This window comes from Sminthopsis crassicaudata, chromosome 6, assembly GCF_048593235.1.
Source record: "Sminthopsis crassicaudata isolate SCR6 chromosome 6, ASM4859323v1, whole genome shotgun sequence".
Taxonomy (NCBI): domain Eukaryota; kingdom Metazoa; phylum Chordata; class Mammalia; order Dasyuromorphia; family Dasyuridae; genus Sminthopsis; species Sminthopsis crassicaudata.
The window spans coordinates 225708927-225734868 of record NC_133622.1 but is presented as its reverse complement, the minus strand read 5'-3'; the positions used below and the strand labels follow the sequence as shown (position 1 = coordinate 225734868).

Below are 25942 nucleotides of genomic sequence, written 5' to 3'. Positions count from 1 at the left end.
GTCCATCAATTAGGGAAGGGCTGATTAAGTTATGGTATATGAATGTAATGGAATATTAATGTTCTATAAGAAATATTGAGTAGCCTGATTTGAGAAAATCCTAGAAAAATTTACATGAACTGAAAATGAATAAAGTGAGCAGAATCAGAACCTCTGTACACAGCAACAGCAAGGTTGTATGAGGATCAACTATGATATATTTAACTCTTCTCAGAAATACAGTAATCCAAGACAATTCCAATAGATTTGGGTTGGAAAATGCCACATACATCCAGAGGGAGAACTGTAGAGACTAAATACAAAACAAGGCATCCCATTTTTATTTTGTTTTTGTTTTTTTCTTTCTTCTGTTGTTTCCCTTTTGTTCTATTTTTTTCTTTCACAACATAACTAATATGGAAACATCTTTTTTTTACATATATAACCTATGTCATATTGCTTGCTGCTTGGGAAAAGTGATTTGAATGCAAAATCTTATAAAAATGAATGTCTAAAATTATCTTGACATGTAATTGGAAAAATAAAATACTATTAAGAAGAAAAAAGAATGGATTAATGTTACACAAGTATAAACTGTACTGAATTGCTTACTATTTCAGTGAGGAGGCAGGAGAACGATAGAATTTAAAGTTCAAAACTTCTTTTAAGTTTCCTAAAGTGTCCTAATGTGTAATTAGGGAAAAATAAAATATTATTTTTAAAAAGAATGAATCGATGATTTCATTGTTACAGGAAAAACTATGAATGAGGAATTTCTCTCATCCATACCAAAAGATGCTTGTTCTGCATCCTGTAATCATAAGAATTACTGAGAATACAGGTGACTTGCCCAGGATCATACATCAGTGCATAGCTAAAGCAGGGCTTGAACGTTAGTTGTCCTGCCTCTAACACCAGTTCTCTTTCCACTCTGCCCTGCTCTTTGACACTGGTTAAAGAGGAAAGGGATTAGAAACAGGGAAATAAACTCAGCAACTGAATACATATAAGAGGTGAGAGAGAGGGGAAAATCTAGGATAGTTCTGAGATTTGACTCAACAATATGCTCATAGTCTAAGTTTGGAGAGTCTGCCCAGCAATAAACTCATCCTTATGACCTTGAGCTCACTGACACGGCCAGCTAACAAGCAGAGTTGAATCTCAGCTGTGAGGTCAGCACATCAGAAGAGCCCACCAGCAGGAAGGCAGATGGGCAGTGGTTAGGGCCTTCTTTCTTCAACTGCAGTGAGCCAGAAATAGAACACTTTAGATGAGCCAGGGATGGAAAATTTCCCTCCAATGCAGAGCTATCCAGGGTGCTGGTGTGTACTTGAACCTGGCAACTCCTGTGTTGATTAAACTCTTCAGTTTCACTCCCTTGCTAATCAACCACAAAAGCATCTGATAAACTCTAGCCTCTAAGAGGGTTTTTATCACTACATTACTATAAAAACAATCCCACAGGTTAATGCATGCTTGCTCTCCAAGGAGTACAAATAAATATGATGCTATTTATGCCAGTGGTACAATTAGACTAAGGAATAACACTTTTTTCATGAGAATGAGCAGAATGAGCATGATGGAATAGAATGGAATGGAATGGGATAGAATGGGTACGTGGAAGATGGTCATAAACCCCCAAATCTATTTCAACCAGAGATTGGTGACTAAAGTTCCAGAATTGGAAATTCTGTGCTTTGACTTAATTGTCTCATTTCCTGCTTAGAACAAAAATACCACTGGGAGGGAACTGATACATTAAACTGCTATCAGTCGTATACACATTAGTATAATTTTGTTTAGAGCAACCAGTCATAGTAGATAAAATATCAACTTCAGAGTCAAGAGGATTAAAATTTCAATCCCTCTTCTGAGATATGCTACCATTGCATAACATATCTAATTATTTAACCTCTCAGTGCTCTGGGAAACTTTATTAAATAAGGACATTTAACCTTTTTTGTGTCACAGATTTCTCTGGAAGCCTACTGATGCCTATGGTACCCTTCTCAGGGGTCATGTTTTTAAGTGCACAAAATAAAATACAAAAGATCACAAAGAAAACCAACGATATCGAAATGAAGCTATCATTTTACTATATCTATATCTATATATTGTTATTGTTCAGTCACATCTGAATCTTCATGTCCTCATTTCAGGTTTTCTTGGCAAAGATACTGGAATGGTTTGTCTTTTCCTTCTCCTGCTCATTTTGTCAATGAGGAAACTGAGACAAATAGGGTTAAGGGACTTGCCCAGGGTCACACAGTAGTAAGTGTCTGAGGCTGGATTTGAGGTCTTATTTGACTCCCGGTCCATGGTTCTATCATTGTACCACTGAGCAGGTTAAAATCCTTGCTTTAAAATTACAAATGGAAATATTCATAAATAAAGGGAGCTTTTTCATTCAGTACTGTCCTTTACAATTGAAATCACAAATCTAGTAAAACAAAATTTTAAAATCTTCTTGTAAAACGTAGGATTTTAGTTAATTTGTGAAACAATATCAGAATAGTCTCATCACCAGGTTGATCCAAGGGTAATTAAATTCTTGATCACAAGAATTCTCATAGATTATCTACTAAATGTATAGGATCAATAGACCATAGCTATAGATCTGGAAGAAGTGGAAGAGGCCATCTAGTACAATATAACTCCTTTTTTAGACAAATAACTTGAGGTAGAGAGCTCTAGGATGACTTTCCCAAGATAAAATGACAGTAAGTATGGAGAAGAAAGATTTTAATCTAGGTCCTCTGACTTTAGAAGCAGTTGTAAAGGAGTTGCAAAGTGCTTCAATGGATGGATTAAGCACATCAACAAAGTCACACATCTTTGAAAAAGTGAAATTGTGTGGTAGAGCCCTGATGTTGCCCAGACCAGTATTACAGAGACTTTGAATATTGAGGCTTTGCCTTGAGGAAAACATAGAAAAACTTGGAACTAGCAGTACACTGCTGTGGGGAAAAGTCTTTGTGGGATGTATACAGTTAACTGCCTTTAGAAGAAAGAGATGAGGGGGCAGCTAGGTGGCGCAGTGGATAGAGCATCAGCCCTGAAGTCAGAAGGACCTGAGTTCAAATCTGACTTCAGATTCTTAACACTTCCTACTGTGTGACCCTGGGCAAGTCACTTAACCCCAATTGCCTCAGCCAAAAAAAAAAAGAAAAAAAAAAGAAAAAGAAAAAGAAACGGATGGGGAATTTGGCAGAATTGACAGAACTATATTCTAAAGAGAATTTCTCAGGGAAGTGGAGACAATTTTTTGGAGCCAGAGAACTTTGTCCAGGATTACACAGATGAGCACTCTGAACAATAATGAACATGATAACAATGACAGTATGGGAAACCAGACAGAACCAACAGTTCTAAGAAAAACCCATGATAAATCTTAGTCTTTCTCTAATTTCTTAAAACACCGAGGCAGTTCTGGATATGCTTTCCAGCGAATCGAATGCATGCTGCTTAGACATTTATTAGTTGGCTATTGTTGTTCTTCTTTTAATTGCCTTCTTCCATTAATAAATTTCATATCCAGTAACAAACTTACTCGTAAGAGCCTTTAAGTTCAGGGTTTGATACCGTAATAGAAAATATAGCTTATAACTGAATTGCCAAGATGAGGACAAATCCAATTAGAAGTTTTATATTTTAAGTAATTTTGAGGTAATTCTAGCATATACCCTTAGACTACTTGATCGTGGAGTGATAAATAATTAATGTGAGAGACAGCAGCAGACAAAATGGGGGAAGGGAGGTGAGAACACATGACAAGTTTTGTTTTTAAAAGAACACATGGGCAGTTTTGCTCACATCCTATGTCAAACTCTGGATGGAGATTGTTGTGCCACAGTCTCCTTGAGCTGTTCTACCTCAGTTTCCCTGTACTATTTTCCCTCGTTGTCCTGACTGAGTTTCTCTGAATTGTTCTATCTCAGTTTCCTTAACTGTTCTGCCTCAGTCCCCTAAGTTGTAACTCCCCCCCTGGTTCATTAAGACTGAGGACCATTTGCTCTAAGGTTATAAATTGTCAATGGGAGAAGAGGAGCAGATCAGACTTCCTGGCTCCTAGCTCCTTCTGCCCCCAAGAATTTATGACACTGCCCCTCTAAAATATTCCAAAAGATAAGATTATCTCGGATACTTGACTGACATCTTTGCTTCTGTTATTCAAACATTCTGACTCTGGCTTTTAGTAAAAATCTACAACTTCTCCCATCCTGAAAAGGCTTCTAATTTTCCCGCTCTTTTTCCTTTCCTTTGTCTGAAGAGCTATAAAGGTGTTTATCATTCCCCCATTCAGGACTGGATACTTTGAGACGAGAGTCCTGTCCAGTCAATTAAACTCTCCAATTAATAAAATAAAAAAAAAACTCTCTAATCTCTATCTTGCCTCAGTTTCTCTGGCATTACAAGATAACTACAATGGCTATTTATGGGTATTCCCTTCCCTCCCCCGGATGCACCCTTCCCCTCCTCTTATCCTCACTATATTATAAACTTGAAGCTAAGAGCTACGGGGATTTTTTTTATACCCGTTTATCCAAAGCCACATGGTAGAATGTCATTTGTAAGCCCATTACTTACCACTGAGCCAATAGGATGTAAGCTCCCTGAGGACAAAGAGTAATGTGTTTTTGCTCACCTAGTACAGTGCCTCGGTAAGTAGTTGAGGAATATCTGTTGAATTGTACAGGGCAGGCTCTGAATAAGTGCTTGCTTAAGATTGTAATGAAATAAGAAGCCAGCAGCTGGACCAGACAAAGGGCCAGAGCAATGTCAGAGCAGTCTGAACATGAACCAAGAAAGATCAAAGGGACAGTCTGCTCAGTGAAAAGCTGACAGCAATTTGCGGCGCTCAGTGAGCTGTCAATGTCTGCAGGGATGGGCCCCACAGTGCTGATGGGCTGCCACACCAAGAGGTGCCAACTTACCCCCTGATCTTCTGCAACGGGAGGCAACTGTGTCAAGAGCCAGCCCCAAACCAAGCCAAAAGGCACAGCCCCAGCTTAACACACATCACACATGATTAGTCTTAAGAAGAATGTTTTTTTCTTACGGAAACCCTCTGCTTGCCCCCCAAAAGATAGTTATTTGTGATCTGGAGAAATTAGGACAACTTGCTCTGAATTTCCTTTATGGTTGGTCACACAGCACCAAAAGAATTTCTATCTACTCAGTTCAGTTAAATCACTATCAACTCAATAAAAAATTCATTAAACCAGTTATTTGGCAAAATATTGGCCGTGTCTTCCCTAAACTTTATATTCTCTCCTTCCCCCACCTAGCCCAATACACTGCAGACAGTAAGTGCTTAATAAATGTTTGCTGTTGTTTGACCTCATTTCTTTTCCAAAGGACCCTAAATCTAAAGTTGGACCCAAGAATTCATCAAGTTCCATTTCCTCATTTTACAGATGAGGTGCAGAGAGGTCATGTGAACTGTCAGACAGGGAGTGAGCATCAGAGGCAACTGATCATGCTGGAATCATGTGGATAGCCTCTGAAGACAGAATTACTCTGTGGATCAGAGAACGTGTACCAAGCACAGCTCTTGGCCAAGAACCCCTAAGAAGCTGAGTGATAGAATGGAACAAAGGACACAAAATCCTTTCTCTGAGCAAGATGATATTTATTCATCTATGAGACCCACTCTACCCTCCAAAAAATTAGTTTGCATTTGTTTTGTATTTGATTTTCCATCCCTTTGCACACACAAACACACACACACACACACACACACACACACACACACACACACACACACCCCTTCAATAGAATGCAAGCTCTTGGAAGACAGGAATTTTTTTTTCATCTTTATATTCCCAATATCTAGTGTACTACATGACGCATAGTTGCCTTTTAATAAAAATATATTGAATTGAATGTTGTGGCTCTTAATATGTCAAGGATCTGTGATTTTCTCACTATGGCAACTCTTGTCCCAACACAGATTGTAGTTGCTACTCAGAATAGCTAATGAAATGAAATGAATTGTCCAAGGCAATAGTGAGCTGATGTCAGAATCAGGACTTGAACCTGGAGCTTCCTAAATCAAGCACAATGCATTGAGCTACAGAACTTCCCTTAGCTGTTTATTCCCATCTTCAATAACAAAAAAAGAGAAGTGCCTACTCAAGTTTATCCCAGTGTTCGCAATGCTTCTCCCTAAATCCTGGGCAATCTCTCCCAATAGCTGGTCACTTCCAAAAGAGCATCTGCCTAAGCAATTTGTATAACCAAAACTTACAGTGCAAGTAGATGATCTGGTGATCTCTTGTTGACTTAGTCATAAAATTCTTCCCCGCTGCTAAATGAAAATGGAAAATATCTGGTGCTGGTGATGGAGAATGTTCTTCCTTAAACATATTCTGCAAGAATATATGAGGCAAACCTGGAACTTACCTAAAAGGTAATACTTTAAACCAGGGGTTTAGATGGGCCAGATGTGGCCCGCCGGGTTATGGCAAATGGGCTGAGGGGCAGAGATAGAGTGTGAGTTTTTGTTTTTACTCTAGTCCGGCCTCCCACAGTCTGAGGGACAGTGAACTGGCCCCCATTTAAAAAGTTTGAGGACCACTGCTCTAAACCTTAACTAGAAGGTAGTGTTGTACATTAGATAGTAACTAGAATCAGGTTTGAATCATTCCCAGTCCAATCCAATAAGCTAATTACTTACTATAGGCAAGGCATTGTCCTAGATAATAATGATGCAAAGACAAAATAAAAGAATTCTTCTCTTTTGAGAAGGAACTACTCCCTGTGTTTTAGCTTCAGAAAACAGAATGAGGAGTGATGGATAAGTGGAAGTTGCTAAGAAATAAATTTAAGCTTGGTAACAAGGAAAACTCTTTAACAATTAGAGTTGTTCAAAAGTGGAGTGGATAGCCTTCAGAAATAATTTTTCCCCCTCAATGAAAGTCTTCAAGCAGAAGCTGAAAGAATAGTTACTGGTCTTGTCATGGTATATCACAATGGCAATTCTTTGGGATATGGGTGGGAATAAATGTCTTCTGAGATCCTTTTAAATCTCAACTACTGCAACTTTAAAATTCTGTGAATAATCCCTGACATTAAAAAGTTAACATTCTACTGACCACATACAACGTGAAAACAACAAAGCAACATAACAGAGTATGAGACAATAAGTAAAGAAGAACTCCACTCAGATCCCATTTATGGTAGCTATGGGGGTAAAGAGAGGGAAGAAAAAAAGGGGGAAAGAAAATTACATGATATCTTTATTATACATTTAGAAGAAACTTCAAGTTCTGGATAATAGATTTGCAGTTTCATGTACAGCCATCTTTTTCTATACTACTTATGGATAGTCTTATTTTATTTTTTAAGTTCAGAATAAAATAAATAAATAATGAAAAGTAAAAATAAATAAAATAATGGAAATGAATGGAAATAAACAAATAATAAGGATAAATAAATGGATGAATATAAATCAATAAATAACTATATTTTTAAAAACCTCATTAGCTTTGTAATCCTCTACAAATCATTTAACTTCTCATCTTCCTCATCTACAACATGGGGATATGTATTATTTGTTGGAACAATCATCAAATTCCTCAAAATCCTTAAAATGATATGTAAATATTAGATATTATTGTAAACAGATTAAAAATACTCATGATAATTTGAAGAGAAGGGAGCTTTCTACTAGCGAAGTGGTGCTGAATAAGCCATTTAGTGTAGCTGGTCCTCAGTTTCCCATTTGGGAAACTTAACTAAAAGACCTATAAACAGATTAAAAGTACACATGATAATTTAAAGAGAAAGGAGCTTTCTATTAGCCTAGTGGTGCTGAATAAGCCATTTAATGTAGCTGGTCCTCAGTTTCCCATTTGGGAAACGAACTAAAAGACTATAAACAGATTAAAAGTACACATGATAATTTAAAGAGAAAGGAGCTTTCTATTAGCCTAGTGGTGCTGAATAAGGCATTTAATGTAGCTGGTCCTCAGTTTCCCATTTGGGAAACTGAACTAAAAGACCTATAAACAGATTAAAAGTACAACATGATAATTTGAAGAGAAAGGAGCTTTCTATTAGCCTAGTGGTGCTGAATAAGGCATTTAATGTAGCTGGTCCTCAGTTTCCCATTTGGGAAACTGAACTAAAAGACCTATAAACAGATTAAAAGTACAACATGATAATTTGAAGAGAAGGGAGCTTTCTATTAGCCTAGTGGTGCTGAATAAGCCATTTAATGTAGCTGGTCCTCAGTTTCCCATTTGGGAAACTAGACTAAAAGACCTCTCAGATCTAGATTTGTGATGCTCTGACTTTTACCATCTTGAAAGAGTATTTACCATTAAGTTTTAATTTCTTTTCGAAACAATCCAAAACAGGAGACAGAGTCAAAACACCCATCGACTCTCATTTTCTGTTTCCCCATAAACAATTGCTAATCGGAAATCTCTGGTGCTTCCAAACATCAGTGAACTTTAAGAGTGATCCAGCCAGAATGTTTCCTAATGAAATGGCAAGTATGCTCCCACTGTGTCATTTACTCGAGGACATTTCAGGAACTCCAAAAGAACTTTTTGCTACAAAGAGCTTCTAGGAGAAAATGAAGTTTCCATCAAGGGAATGCAACAGGGTGCAGAGTGAAGCTTTGTTTTAGAGCCCAGACATGGGTGTGCTTGCTTGGCAACTTGGTGGGTGATTTGTTTTATGACATTAAATGTTCTCCTCAAGCAGGTGTTGGCTGAGTGGAATAAAACTAATTAGACTGATCTAATCTTGAGTGAAACTGAGTCGGTGTGACTGCAGAATTCAAACTGTGTCCATGTTTATTATTTGCCTGAATTATGCCCATGTTTGAACAAGGAAGGGGAAGAATGTATTACTTTTCCGTTGTCTGCTATTTTTTATCATGGAAAACACAATCAGTGGCACCACGTACAAGTCTAACGTTCACTGGTTAAACCGACATTGGATTATTGCATCTGCCATTTTTTTTTTTTTTTTTTTTTTTCTTTTTCTCTTTTATAAATGAATTGACATTCTCTTAGAAGCTGTGCTGGTTGGGGAGAATGGCTTGGTAGCCTCAGGAATGGTGTCATACTGCCACCTTGTGACTTCTTAAGTGTTGGCAACACCAGCCCCTTCATTTCTTTTCTGCTCCCCAGAGCAGAGTGAGTGAAGCCCTTGACATGGATATGCTTCTTTCAGGACCCTCAACATTCAACCCTAAGGTTTGTCAGCCCATATGTCACTCGGATTCTGGAAAATAACAATTAAAAGCTCTTCCCAAATGAATAAATAATATGAATCTGGCCCAAAGGGAAAATCATACCAAAGTTCAAAGCCTTTCTCTGATATTTATTACCTCTGTAGCCCTGGGAATGCATGTATCCTGGGCCTCTGTTTATTCATCTGTAAAATGGGAGGGTTGGATTGGATGGCGCTCAAGGTATCTTCAAGCTCCATATCTATGCTGCTATGATACGTCAGTTTGTCAATCACCAAGTATTTTATCAAGCACTAAATGCTGGATAGTGTGCTAAGCATGAGTAATAAAGAAGAACCCCAAATGGTCTTTTGTGTCCCAGATATCTAGTGAAATGTGGGGGGATAGGGATGGAGAACATGAGAACACGGGATTTCTTTGGACTATTGACCTCCCCATCAAATCTACCAATGAAGACTATTTCCAGCTATTAAATAATTTTACCCAGGCTCACTTTATAATTATTTTATAATTATAAGCAGGTTACCAAATGAAATGTCAGAAATGCTCCTCAAACCCAGGTCTTCCAGACTCTACATCTGTTTTCTTAGTCACTACATTATGGCTGCCATAACACACAGGTTCTTGATGTTCATTGAATGGAATATACTTACCAAAAAAATGTAAGTAGTATTTTTAAGACAGTAAAGTCCAAAACCATAAGAACTGATCTTTAGCTAGTGTCTTAAGACTTTCAATAAACTTTATTACACAATTACAAATTTATTACACAATTACACTTCATTACCCACAACCTCACCACAACCTTCAGAGATATGACCACAGGTATTCTTATTCCCATTTTCTAGAAAAAGAACCTGAAAGTCAGACTTATAATAAACTGTCCAGAACCATATCTAACAAATGTTGGTACTGTAATTTGAACCCAGGTACTCCCTGATTCCAAATTCAGGGTTGTTTTTTTTTTAACCATGTCACCCTTCCATTATCCAGAATGAGCAATTATGAACAATATTTGCTAAACACACTGAGAGATTTCAGATGATTCTTCAAGACTCAATGATTCCAGTAAGTCCAAGGTGTTGCCTATCTGTTTGGGAAGGATAGAAGTATTTTTGAATATAGCCACAGGAAGCTGGGCCTGTATACTTGTGACTATAGATACTTTTGGTGTCATTATCCAGAAGTCCCCTGTGGTATAAACATTATGGATTAGAGAACACCTACCAGGTCTCTGTTTTTGCATATGCAATTTGTGCCCATAATTATTTTGATCATTTCATGGATCACATAAGGTTTTACAAAGCAAACATCCTCTAATTAAAATATTATGCAAAGCCTGTTGTTTCTCTCCAGCTTTCTATACGTGGAAGGATTTTTGACTACAAAAGAAAAAAGTACACTTCACTGATGGTACTGATAGAATTTACACATCTACTTTGATTCAAGAAATCTCCCTTAAAACAGCAATATAAGTCTGTCAAGAAGCTCGATTTATCTAAATATGATGTATTTGTCTGATAGTCTGACAAGCGAAGGGGAAGGCAAACTACCATTAAGAGAATCACTGGTGGGCCTACCAAGGCTGGAGACACTGAGTCAAATCTGCACTTTTTATGAGTCAATCAGTACTTTGGACCAAGTTCATTCCTTGGGAGTCTGATCTCTAGTGAGAGAAAGCTCCCTTTTTTCACACTCACTGGCTAGTCATGTTCGCTATCCTGGTACCCAGGGCACAATTAAATTTTGGCTCATGTCTAAGTCTGTCTGAAGGAATGAATAAAAGAGTGACTCCCTAGATGACATAAATTATGGTATGGGACAGGTAATTAATTCTTATACACAAAAAGAATACTAAACATAAGAATCACAGTGAGTATTCATAGAAAATTCGAATTAACTAGCAATTGGTTACTACTGTTATTATGTGTCATGAAGTTGATATTAAATCTCATCAGAACATAAGCAGTGTGCAAGACTGCCAATCAGATAATTTACATTTCACCTTTCTTGACATTGTCTAAACAGACGTGCTGGTAAATTGACCAGTCTTTTTGTGAGCCTCTTCCTTTTGGTGACCATCCTCTCCAAAGCAGTGGAATTAATGCCGAAGACTCTTCCCTTGCTACCATTCAATTCTGCCCATGAATGAATCATGCTTCTTTCATACCCCTCACCATTCAACCTTGAGGTTGGTTAGCCCATATGTCACTCAGATTCTGAAAAGTAACAATTAAAAACTGTTTCCAAAGAATAAACAATAGGAATCTGGCCCAAGGGGAAAATCATACCTAAGTTCAAAGCCTCTTTCCAATCCCGTGATTTTGCCCACTTTCTACCCTGTCTCCTCATGGGAAAGTTATGTTTTTGATCAACTTGGTTTCTCTTCATGTACTGGATCCTTCTTGTGCTAAAAACAACATCCCTTTATTGTCTCTGTGTCTGAGCAGCAATTTGCCCCCTGGTTCTCTTACTACTTGGAGCTGCAACTTTTAGTCTTCACGTTCCCAATCGGCCTCTTACTTCTCTAGCAACTTGTCCAGTGCCTGGATATTTGTCATCATGTATGGTGTGGCCAGCATGTACTTCTCAGCTATCATAGTACATCTGATGCTAGTCCTAATTCCCATGATGTGTATTCTTTCTGGCATTGGAGTTTCCCAGAGCCTCTCCACCTCCATGAAAATCCTGGACATTAGTCATCCAGATAAGAACAGCAAGAAGCAAGGCGATTCTACCTACCCTATCAAGAATGAGGTGACAAGTGGGAAAAAAAAAAACCTTGGTCATGGCTTTTTTCCTTATCATTTATATTTTCCACTCAACATGAATCATCAATAAAGTCTCCTCTTTCTGCATGAGTTGGAGATGGAAGCAGGATCATATAGGATGACTTCCGAGAGGCGTACTTGTTGTACTTGGGCACAACTCTCCAGGGGATGCACAGATCATATTATGGTGTGATTATGGCTACCAGATCACAGCTATGGCAAACAGGACAGTCTTAGTGTACAATATCTAGAACAATATTTACATTTCTTAAATAAGGCAGACTATGGCATCTACAGAAAAGAAGGCCTATGAGATGATGAGCAAGTTATGTTCTTGTCATAATTGGAATCTTCACTGGATAGTTTCCTGTGACATTAACAAGTCTCTATGGATGCTCTGGATTGGGGGAAATACAGACACAAGCGAGCACATCAAGGAGCTTGACTCTTAGACTCCAACTGGGAAGTTCCATGTCGATCCAGTGCTCCTCAACTGTTTCGGATACAAAAAGTGTTACCATTGCTTTGGATAGCTTCTACACGGAATCCAAATATCCACTGGGCTATGATAGGATCAGAAATGCTGAGACTGGGAACAACGATTTTGAGTCTGATATACTAGAAGATGCATTTATGGCGGAAAATTAATCGCCAGGATATTCAAGGTAAAGAACCTGGACTTGTCAAGAACATAACCATCATCTCTACTTCCAATATGTATTGCACTGAATTCTTCTCCATCTATGATGCTGCAGACATTGTTTTTATATGCAGTTTCAAAGAACGATGCTGAATGGGATTGGAATTGCCTAGAACTTTTGCCCAGGGCAATACGGAGTGAGTGAAATGATTTTTATAATTATAAGCAGGTTACCAAATGAAATGTCATGACTTTACCAAGATCAATTAAAGGGGGAAGAAATTTTTTTAAAAAAAATAAGAAGTCTACTGAGTCCTCAGCTATTCTGGCTCTGCAGCCAGTAATGGGATACTTTGTCATGTCCATGTTTAAAGTCTGGGTCATATATGACTGAGAGCTGGCCCCAAAGCTACCATGATTTCAAATGGAACCAGTGACCTAATTGTGACAATCTATGAAATAAAGCCTACAAATTTACTCAACTGCCACTACAGAAGACTCAGAATTAAGAAAAGGATCCAAGAATCTAAATGAGCTTTATGACTATTACTAACAGATTATGTTACCTCTGTTTCTCACTTATATATAGTGAGGGGGATATATATATATATATATATATATATATATATATATATATATGTATATATATATATATATATATATATATATATATATACATACATATACATATATAGGGGTATACACTAAGGATCCACTAACATTTGGATCTCTTAGTGTGGAAGATGCATGAATTCAAAGTATTCACACAGGAAATGTTTAATGATAGAACTCCATCTACCAATGTAGATTTCAACCTATAATATAATGAATATATATATATATATATAATGAATAATAATAATAATTCTAACATTTACAATGTGCCAAGAACTGTGCTAAGTATTATGATCCTCACAATATCCATGAAAGGTAAGTGCTATTATTATCCCTATTTTCCAGATGAGGAAATTGGGATAAACAGAGCTGCCCAGCATTATAAGCTATAAGTGACTAGGCCAAATTTGGGCTCAATTTTTTCTTATTCTAGGATTAGTTCTCCATCCATTTTACCACTTAGCTTCCCCATATTAGCCCAAAGGACTTGCATGAAGTTCATACAGATTAAATGTCTTGCTCAGTATCACACACCTAATACGGCTGAAGGACAAGGATTGAGTCCAAGTGATCTGGCCTGTATACTCGATGCCCAATCCACTATCCCACACCACTTCTTCAGAATAGACCTAAGTAAAAAATAAAAAAAATAAATCTAAACCAATTTAGACGAGAGATTTATTTGCTTTAAGTATCCAATTTATGTAAAGCAAAATGTAAAATATATTTTTCTGAGTTATTCATAATAATATTTTTTTCTACCTCATCCTTCAGTCTTCAGAAGTATTTTGAAAGAAATAGAGAAAAAAAAGCTTCTTTTTAAAGTAAAGATTCTTCTGAGGGAAGACAAGACTTGAAAATTAGATCATTGGATTTTAAGCTAGAGAGGATTTCAAAGATCATCTTGTCTAGGAATTCTTAATTTGGGAGTCTTTGAAGAAAAGGAGAGAGACAGAGGGGGGATGCAGAGAGAAACAGAAGCAGAGACAGATAGACAGAAAGCGAGACGGGGAAGAGAGAGACAGAGGGAGAAATGAGGTGGAGACAAGGATAGAGACAGAGAGAAAGAGAAAGGGAAAAGGAAAGAGAGTCAAGAACAGAGAGAGAGAAAGAGAGGGGAGAAAGAGAGAGAGAGAGAGAGAGAGAGAGAGAGAGAGAGAGAGAGAGAGAGAGAGAGAGAGAGAGAGATGCATAAATACAGACATTTATTCTTCAGTCATTCAGTAGTATCCAACTATTTGTGACTCCCTATATCATACTATCCATGAGGTTATCTTAGCAAAGATACTGCAGTGGTTTGTCATTTCCATCTCCAGATCATTTTACAGATAAGGAAACTGAGGCAAACAGAATTTAAGTGACTTTCCCAGAGTCATACAGCCAGTAATTGTCTGAGATCAGATTTGAACTCAGGTTCTCCTGACTCCAGCCCAGCACTCTATCCACTGAGCCAGCTAGCTGTCTACACACACACACACACACACACACACACACACACACACACACACTGTATTTTAATATAAATGATTTCCTTTGAAATCTTTCATATTTTATTTTATGCTTTTAACAACATATTGCCAAAAAGGGGTCATGGGTTTCATGAGACCCGGGGCAATCCATAATCCAAAAAGGATCAAGCTCTTCTGATTTAATCCAACCCCACGCTACCCCATATTACAAAAGAGGGAATGAGGGCAAAGACTAAATTTATTGTTCACGGTTCCACAAGGTGTAAGGAGCAGAACAAGGATTCACCCCCAAGCCTTCCAATTTCAAACCCTTTCATTCATGCTGTTGGGATGATTGAGGAACCAGGATACAAAGACCAAGTCAACAAGTACTTAGAAAGCACTTGCTATATGTCCTAGCAGAGGCAGCTAGGTGGCGCCATAGTGCACAGATCCTAGAGTTAAGATTCAGCTTTCTGAATTCAAACCTGGCCTCAGACACTCACTAGCTCTGTGACCCTCCACAAGGTATTTAATTAATCCTCATTTGTTCCAGCTCCTCATCTGTAAAATGCGCTGGAAAAACAAATGACAAAATGTTCCAGAATGGACAACAACGTGTCAAGTGTCGTGAATATTCATCCCTAGAAAAATACAAAGATTCCTTTGAAGATATTTTTCACGCTCACTTTTGGTGTACTTTCAAACTGTGGCATAAATACTTTGAATATTTTTCATTGGTGTATATTTGAACCATGAAAAGGTAATGAATAGAGGATTAATGACAACTATATATATGAATAAAAGAGAGAATGAGAGAAAAGAGAGAGAAAAAGAGAGGAGAGAGAAAAGAGAGAACGATAGAGAGAGAAACAGAGAGAGAGAAAGAAACAGAGAGAGAGAGGAGAGAGAGAGAGAAAGAGAGAGGAGAGAGAGAGAAGAGAGAGAATGATAGAGAGAGAAACAGAGAGAGAGAAAGAAACAGAGAGAGAGAAAGAGAGAGGAGAGAGAGAAGAGAGAGAACGATAGAGAGAGAAACAGAGAGAGAGAAACAGAGAGAGAGAAAGAGAGAAACAGAGAGAGAATGATAGAAACAAAGAGAGAGAAAGAAACAGAGAGAGAGAAAGAGAGAGGAGAGAGAGAGAATGATAGAGAGAGAAACAGAGAGAAAGAAACAGAGAGAGAGAAAGAGAGAGGAGAGAGAGAAGAGAGAGAACGATAGAGAGAGAAACAGAGAGAGAGAAACAGAGAGAGAGAAAGAGAGAAACAGAGAGAGAATGATAGAAACAAAGAGAGAGAAAGAAACAGAGAGAGAGAAAGAGAGAGGAGAAAGAGAGAATGATAGAGAGAGAAACAGAGATAGAATGATAGAGAGAGAGAAACAAAGAGGGAGAAAGAAACACAGAGAGAGAGACAGAGAGAGAGAATGATAGAGAGAGAGAAAGAGAGAGAGAATGACAGAGAGAGAATGATAGAGAGAGAGAAACAAAGAGGGAGAAAGAAACAGAGAGAGAGAGGAGAGAGAAAGAAAGAGAGAGAATGACAGAGAGAGAATGACAGAGAGAGAGAATGATAGAGAGAGAGAAACAAAGAGGGAGAAAGAAACAGAGAGAGAGGAGAGAGAGAGAAAGAGAGAATGACACAGAGAGAGAATTATAGAGAGAGAAACAGAGAGAAATAGAGAGAGAACAGAGAGAGAGAGAATGATAGAGAGAGAGAAACAAAGAGGGAGAAAGAAACAGAGAGAGAGAGAGAGACAGAGACAGAGACAGAGACAGAGACAGAGAGAATGATAGAGAAAAGCAAAGAGAGAGAAAGAAACAGAGAGAGAGAAAGAGAAAGGAGAGAGAGATAAGAGAAAGAGAGAAATCAATCTATCTATATCTATTCTGTTCCTTAGGTTATGAGTCCATCAGGTCCAAATTAAGACAGACAAGTCAAGAATGTTAACAGGAAAAGACGAAGTAGGATATTCTCCTGATTCCTATAACCTCATAATTCAGGATTTGCCCCATTCAATCAGAAACACTAGCTTAGTCCCTATGGAGCAAATCTGAGTAATGATTTATCATTTCAAGTAAGATGCTATGTTTTTTTTTTTAATTAATTGTCTATCACTCACAGGGTCCCAATAATCCAAATGGAATCAGTCCCTAGAATCTCTTAATCTAAAACTGGTACCTACAGCAGTGAAGCTTCTTCTCATTGTATACAGAAGAATTATAATTGATAATTCCAATCATTCAAAGACCTCCAGCCTTAGAAGGTATCAAAACTGCCTTCTCTCCTTAAAATTATAATGGTGCCCACTTCAAGGAATTCAGTCTGGTCTGTAGTCAGAGAATCTCAAAGATGGAAAGTAGTTGGGAGGTGAAGGAACATCTAGTCCATCTGTACCTGAACAATAATGGCTAGCATTTACAAAACACTTTAAGATTTGCAAAATGTCACATCGCATGAGATAGAATCTATTCATGTCCCCATTTTATGGATGAGGGAACTAAGGCAGAGATAGGCTAGATAATTTGTGCACAGCTACTACATATTTGAGGTGGAAATCAAATGCAGGTCTTCCTGACTCTTAAAATCAGTACTCTACTGCATCCACTAGTTACTTGAGCAAGATTCCTCTCTGCAAAGTGCCCAAGTAGTTACTCAGGCTCTGCTTGAAAACCTCAGAAAAGCAAAACCAGTGAGGTAGTCCATTCCCTTTTTGAAAGATACTAATTGTTTGGAAGTTTTTCTGGACATCCATATGAATTCGCTGCTCTCGGTATCCTTCCATCCATTGCTCCCAAGTCCTCTCCCTGGAGACAGAACAATTCTGATCTTTCTTCAGTTCAATTTGATTCAACAAGTGTTTGATGTCTAAGTTTTTAAAATGCCTAATATGTGAATGGGCCCTATTAGATCCGAGGTACTAAAAAGAAAAAGGTTAACTCAACAAATAGTTGTTGTTCTTATTCTTCTTACATACCTACAATACGAATGGGCTATGTTAGACGTAAAGAGCCTTTATCTACCGCAACTTCCCCTCTACTTTTCCATAAAACAGTTTTCCAAATACTTGAAAAAATTAATGATGTACCCTCTAAGTCTCTTAATAGAAACAGACTTCCTTAAGCATCGCCTAGTTTAATCCTTTCTGTTTAAGATTTTTGATGCCTTTGGTTCACATATGACCCCCCCTCTCTGCCATCCCTTAAACTTCCCTAGTTATCCTTACCTTGCAACAAATGAAAAATAATGATAATTGTGTGGGAGTGTACACAATACTCCACAACCATAATCTTGCACCACAGAAAAGAGAGATGTACTTTCTAAATTTCTTTTCCAAAGACAAGCTTGGTCATTATGATTATGGAACCATCTCACCTGAATGTTCTTTTCTTTCATACTCCAAAGGCTTTATTTTAGAAATGAAAAAAATGAAATTTGAGAGAGAGAAATTTTAGAAAAAGATATTTGGGACTCGCCCAAAATCATACAGGTAGTTAGAGAGAAGATCTAAGTTTAAAACGGCAATCTCCTGCTTCCCAGTTTGATGTTTTTTTCCCATTTTACCAAACTGTTTTTGCAGACCCTTCCATCTTCCCCTTTGAAAAAGTAGAGCTGAGGATTTTGCAACCCAACCAAAAATAAAATTAAAACTAAAGTGCAGCCATCTGAATTGTACTCAGTCCTACTGGAGAGACTTTCTGCTTCCAACCCAATTTATCATTCTTTGGTACAAATCAGCATTACTACAGCATGTATCAAATTAATTAAAAGACATTCCTTTCCATCCAAGGTATAATCAAGGCAATTTACTTCCAAACATAATCAGGAAACCATGTAAAGGAAGATTAACCATATGAGGTATTTTTTCATGTGTGAAGTTAATTGATTTTTATATCTCTTTTTTTTAAGTTTTCAAATGAGGATTCATAAAAGGCTGGGATTTCTGAAGCATTCTCAGCTGAGTTCTGAGGCACTGCTGGAAACGAGATCACATCATCTACCAAAAGGAACACAGAGCCCACAGAGAAACTTGGGGCACTGAATGTGGTTAATGCTGCAGTGTATTGATGATGGGTGAAACCATAACTAGGACAGGGCAATCAGGGCTTAGCCTCAGCACAGTAAAATTTAAAGGGCACTGGCAGCTCTGGTAGTCCTGAGGTAGAGACTAATGTTATCTCAAATAACTTAGTAGTTGTGTAACCTCAGAAATCATTCAGGTTCTTTTGGCCTTAATTTTCTTATCTGTAAATAGAAGAATGACCTCTAAAATTCATTCTACCTCCAGATATGTATTTTCCCTAATAAGAGAAGTGATACTAGGTTTTTAAAACTATTTTTATTTACTGGAACTAAGTCCAATTATTTTGGTGATTCAAAAAACATCTTAGGACTCCTAAAGTCAGGCAAGCAATTCTTCTGACATGGGCTTTGCATAAGTCTCAACAGGCTTTTCTCCCATCTGGAGTGATTCTGAAACTGCCGATCATTTGGGGGCAATAGCCACGTCCTTTAAAGATATATAGAAGAATGAAGCTGACCTAATGAGAGGCCTGAAGAGTGCGCATTCTGTTAGCAAGGAATGAGCATTCTCTTAAGACACTGGCCACGCTTCCCTTACACAATGAAGGGAGACAGCCCTTCTGAAGCACATAGCAGTATTTTTCCAGCACAGAAACCTATCATAGCCTTTGTTTTATTTACGTCTAATAAAACAAGGAGACCAAAGGCTGGTTCATGGGTTCCAATTTCACAGAGATGTGGAGTTGTGATCAAAATCACAGCCCTGAAAAATGAGCATTGTGACAAAAACATCCACAGCCTTGGCAGAGATTGAGCTGAAAAAGATCTTCTATGTCCCCTCAGTTCCAGTCAGGATTTTTTCCTCAACATCTCTCTTTTCAAAACAGCTGGACCACTCTTGAGCTATGTATTAAGACTGGCTCATAAATGACCTTGGGAAAGTCATCAGGGACTTTGCAAAACATATTCAAGCTGTCATCAACTAAACATACAGTTTAAATCTTTTAAGCCAATAAATAGTATCCCTAGCTCAGCTATAGAGGCACTTCCTACAGGAAGCCAGTCCTGATTCCTCCAATTAATCCTCTCATCCTGGGAAATCACTTTAAATCTATTTTGCATACATATTATATTTACTTTTCCATGGATATATAAGAATGTGCATATATATATATATATATATATATATATATATATATATATATATATATATATATATTCTATAAGAAATTATGAAATCCTTGAAATCTGACTCTTCCATTGCAATCTTTCTATCCCTAATCCCAAATATATAGTAGATATTTAATAAATATAGTACTTATTGAATGAAATAATAATAATAACTAATATGACACAGCTCTTTAAGGTTTACTAACCACTTCCTCTCCATTATCTCATGTGATCCCAACAATAAGAATGTTATGGTGGATAGAATTGCTATCCCTATTTTATTGATGTGGAAACTGAAACAAAGAAAGAACTAAGTCATTTGTTCAAGGCCACAGAGATAGCAACTTTCAGAGGCAGGATTCTAATTCAAGTCTTCTTGATTCCAAAATCAACATTCTAACAACCATTATACCACCTTGCTATCAAATGGAAGGATGGATGGATGGATTTAGTGTAAAATAATAGTGCTAAGTGCTAGGAATACAAAAATAAAAAAAAAAACCTTCAAGTTAATTACAATTTAATGGGGGTGAGGGGGGAGGACAAATATCCAAATAATAATATAAGAAATGAGATAAAAGCAAAGAAGAGATACTTCTGGTCAAAGTTCTTTAAAATTTTGAAGAAGCAAGAGGTCATTTTTAACTGAAAAGGAAGTAGTCTTTGAATTGGGCTTCAAACAGAGATGAGGAGGGACATAGAGAGAAAAGCCACCTGGGCACAAATAGTAATTCTATTCTAGGTATGGGGATAGTGTGAACAAAAATATGGGAATATAAAAGGACAGAAAGAATAATGTTTTGAAGAATAATGACGATGATAATAATAATTAATAATAGCTAACATTTATATAGCATCTTAAGTTTTCCACAGTATTTTGCAAATGTTAACTTATTTGATCCTTACTATCTTTTGATGTAGATGATGCTATTAATTTTCCAAGAAAATGAAGGAGAGGTTAAGTGACTGATCCCAGGTCTCACATCTAGGAACTGTACAAGGCAGGATTTAAACTTGGGTCTTCATCATTCTGAATCCTATATTCTCTTGAATATGCTATCTAGCTGCCCCTAAAGTAATCTGGTTTGGTCTAGAAAATAGAGATTCTCACAGGGATCTGTATTTTCATGTGTTTCAGAAATTTTTAAGTGAGGACAAGTCCATCTTCCAATTTAGGTAAGTATTTTCTTTGCCACTAATAACCTTACCACACTATCTTGGTACCAAATTACTTTCCTCCATCTCATCAGTCATGGATGCACTCCATGAAAGGTCGTGGCCATACACAGTAATCAAATGGTGGGATTGGTCCTGCCCAGTCCCAAATATATTCTATTCCCAATGCATCTAACAACCTCTGACAAAACCACAACAATAAAATAATAAAGTAAAAATCCCTCTGGGGGAAACTATCAGGCACACTTAGCTAAGATTTATATAGTACTTTATAGTTTGCAAAGTACTTTGTAAGGAATATCTCATTTTATAAACACAATAACATGGGACATACGGATATAGTTAACCCCATTTAATTGATGAGGAAACGGAGGCAGAAGTTATGACTTGCCTATGGTTACATACTTAATAAATGTCTGAGACAGGATTTGAATTCAAGTCTTCATGACCAGTTCTGGTGATGTATCAACTGCCTCTTATTTGTTGTTTCCTAATTTTGGCTGAGATTCCCAATTGTAGCTGAGAGGAATGGAATAAAAGCATGTCATTGACTAGAGGACCACAAAATGATGTAGTATTGTGGGATGATTCAGATTTTATAAGGGTCAATTGGATTGGGCACATTGACTCACTTAATGAATAATGACAACAGTCCTAATGGATAAATTACAGTAACAGATAAATAAATTCCTTTTTTACAGAGATAGCCTAGATATAGTGTTATAGTTGGAGTTAGAAAGCCATCGTTTCAAATTCTACTTCCAACACATTGTTGTACAATCAGGGGCAAGTCACTTCACACCATGCACCTAAGGCAACATTTTGAAACTATAACTATGGTCAAGCACACCAATTTTGTTGGTGAAATTACTACATTCATGAAATCACAGATCCTTAACCCTAGTGAAAATGGCATTGAGTAGTTTCAGAGGACTTCATGATCAATGCTGATTAATGCTAAGAATGAATCACATGAAGTGGTCACATTATTTGAATTTCTACTTTATATCTCATTGAACTAGGACTGATTACCAAATTTTACATAATTATAACTTACACAAATTTAAATATATGTGGCTACTTCATGAGATTGAGTATTCACGCTTATCAAAAACCTGGGAGTATCTCATTTGATCCTCACAATTGCCCCATGAAGTATGTCATTCAAGATTATTACTCACACTTTACAAATGAGGAAAATATGGCTCAGAGAAAATGTCTGAGTTGCTAAAATTGGTAGAGCCAAGACTTGAATACAGTACTTCTGAATGTAGTATGGAGAGTAGAGACTGTTTCATTTGTTTTGTTTTTAATCCAATGTTTAGTACACAGTAAGTGTCTAGTTAATGCTTATTGATTAATTGATTTGGGGAGCTAGTTTAGAAAGTAAAGATCATGGTTTTTCTTGGGTCCAGATCCCACCTCTCACACTTACTTTGTGTGAGACAAGCCACCTAACTTTCCCCGAGCCTCATCAGCCTTCTCTAAAAACGAGATCGGCCTAGATGGCTTCTGAGGTGCCTTCAAGCTTGCAAACAATTCATTATCTATAACTCCAATACAGCCTTCTTTTCACTACACTATTATGGCTTGTTAGCATGAAATATTAATTGTGCTTTTACAGAAAAGCTGAAAAAAATGACAGAAAATCACATAAGTCAACACCTCTGACTACATTTTCTTCAACCCAGCTTTTGCCCTCAGAGGTTTTCTGAAAAGCTTGGATTACCTGGCAAATGATACTTCTTCAGAGGCCATTTGTCTAGCTGCTAATCTGAAGGTTTGTTTGTTTTTAATTTACTTTAAAAACCACAACCCTAAAGCCCTTCTTACTAAGTCAAGAACCCGAGGATTTATGGGCTGGTTAATTTTGGCCATAATTGCAGAGAGAATATTGATAAACAAGGGGTGGGATAGGATTTCAGGACAACACAATGCAGGTTTTTAAGAGTTTCATTCCCCTTCCCAGGGCTTAATTAATGAACTAAACATCTTGTGTGCCATACTGCATTACAGTAGGCTTCTGTTACTTGTGAATCAGGTTCTCCTGATTCCAGGGCTCTTGCGCTAACCACTGTACACTTTTATTCTACCTTTTTTTCTGAGGCCATCCGGATTAAGTGACTTTTCCAGGGTCATGTATCTCATAAGTGTTAAATGTCTGAGGCCAGATTTGAATTCAGGTCTGTTACCTGTGAATCATGATGAAATAAAGCTGTGTAATTTCCAACAAATATTTGCTTAGAGAAATGGTAGTGTCATTTAATATGTGATTTTTTTTCTCCAAACATCAGGAACATGTACCCTAAGTCAACGGGCTTTCTCTGAACCAGCTCAAAGTGAGAGAGACAGAGATGAGACACCTGTCCTAGTTCCTGAAAAACCCAAATTACAAAGGTATCACCTTCAACGGCCATACAACACCAAGACTTGCCAGACCTGCTATCTTGCCCCTCCTCCCAACTTTGCACTCCCATTGGGTCTTTTGACAAACACCTATGGCTCTCAACATGGATAGGTAATGGCCACCTGGCTGGGCTGACCAGAAACCCCCCCAAATCACCAACAGGTGGCACTACCTTTCAACAGACAGACTTCAAAAGAAAGGCAGCCCCAGACGCCCACCTGTGTCAACTGTCACTCACCCACAAGACAGCATCAGTGGTGGGAATGCCCCCACTATCTCGAGCTTTCATCTCTGTGGCTAAGGGGAGCTGTTCTTGTGGGGTGGAGAGGGATGGCTGTCAAAGGATTCTCTGCCTTTCATGTTGAGGCTGCACCACTACAAAGGGAGCCTGCAGCCATCTGTGCAGCAGCATTCGGATACCAAAGGGAGCTGGCAAGCCCAAAGAGCTCTACCTTCTAAGGTGGGCACGGCTCTCACCTCCTGGGGAGGCAGTGGCCTAGAGATCAGAATCAGACACTTTCTCAAACACGGTCAATTTGTTGGTGTACTTTGCTTGACTGTGCTTTTTTGTCACAAGGAAGGGCTTTGAATTCAGGAAGGAGAGGGGTAAATTAGTCATTAGTAATAAAGATATAGAGAAAGAAAAAGAAATCAATACAGTATCAAAATATAACAAATAGTGTGTTCCTTGCCATCTCGATGGGTCATAGAGGGGATGGAAAATAATTTGGAGCTGAAAAACAACAAAATGATCAGAAGGGGAGAGAAACAGGACCTCAGTTTTTCAGATTTCTCTTTTTTAAAAAAAAATTGAATTATATATAAAAACAGTTTTTAATTTTTATTTTTAGCAAATTAAAATCTAATTATATCTTTAATTCTTTCCAATATGTTTCCCCAATATTACCCCTCATCCCAGGTCATCCTTTACAACAAAGAATATGTATGTTGGGGGTGGGGAGACATCTATTCAATAAAATAAATCAACATATTTTAAAAGTTTAAATATTAAATTAAGAAGTTTTAAATTCTTAATTATTAAGAATACTTTAAAATGTTAAATAATATATATTTATATTGTTAATCAACATAATTTTATCTAATATATTATGTAAGATAGTTAATATACAACTATAATTTAGTTAAATATTTTAATAGTTAAAATATTACTGGGCATTATTCATAACCAGAGCCCCCAATCTCTGTAAAGAAATGGTGGGTGGTAGGTGCTGTCTTATAGTTTTTTGGGGAAGAATAAGCTCGATCATTATAATTCCCAGCATCCAGTTTCAATTGTTCTACTATTGTTTTTCCCCCCATTATTTCATTAAGGTTGTTAGGCATGTTCTTTTCCCAGTTCTGCATATTTTATTTTGCATCAGTTCACAGATCTTCTCATGCATCTCAATATTTATGATCTTCATTGTTTTACTTTTTTAACAGCACAGTAATATTCCATTGCATTCAGGTTCTGTAGTTTACTCAACCATTCTTCAATTAATGGATATCACTCCCCCACCCACCATTTCTCTGTTAATACCCAAAAAATATGTTGCTATGAATATTTCCATGTATATGGAGCCTTTCTTCTTGACAGTGTGGCTCCTTTGGGTATACAAGGCTTGCAGTGAAATTTCTGAGTCAAAGAATTTAGATATTTTAGTCACTTTGCATATTTCCAAATTGCTTTCTAGAATAGTTGGACCAATTCACAGCCCCATCAATCATACATTAATGCACCCATCTTGCCACAACACCTTTAAAACTGACTATCCATGTCTTTTCTCATGCTTTATCTATTCCTATCTTTTGTTAATTTACCAGATTTGATATAAAATCTTATCTTATTAAATTTAATATACATTCTTAAAAAACAATATAACAGATATTAAAGTTTCACATAAAATCTTTTTGTTGTTCTTTGTAAATAGAAAAGGTTTTTATGTATTAATGATTAAGTTCATAATAAAAGATATTTTACAAAGATAAAAACACTTAAGGAAAAATAAACAGTAGGCATACATGGACTGACTTAGGGATGCCTTACCAACTAAATGTGTCATTATTGACAAGTTTTTTTTGTTTTGGTTTTTTGTTTTGGTTTTTTTTTTATTACCTTGTCCAACAATCTCATTCTACAAATATCAAGGATAAGGCACAAAGAGATAAAGGCACAATAACAAGAAAACAAAGATCACAGAGCAGAGGAGGGCTTCCAAACCATGACTTCCTGCTCCAAATCCAGTATTCTTTTCCCTATACTATGATCTCCCTGATATGTTTCTCCATTAAGAACAATGCAGCCTGTAAAAACAGAAAGTTTTTTTTCAAAGCTCAGCTCTTTTTTTTTTTTTTTTAAATGAAGGATATATGAAAGAGTCATGAAATGAGCAGAGTATAAAATAGTCTGAATTGTATTTCCAGTTCTGTATTGATTTATCCAACAATATTGAGCTGATATGATTATATGCCTCCCTGGGGTGTTTTAAAGTAATCCCTATAGTA

At 37.1% G+C, this 25942-nt stretch overlaps 1 pseudogene; it reads left to right on the top strand.

The window, feature by feature from the left end:
- The first annotated feature begins 11548 nt into the window (after positions 1-11548).
- Positions 11549-12653, top strand: LOC141547339 (dolichyl-diphosphooligosaccharide--protein glycosyltransferase subunit STT3A pseudogene; annotated as a pseudogene).
- The last annotated feature ends 13289 nt before the right edge of the window (positions 12654-25942 follow it).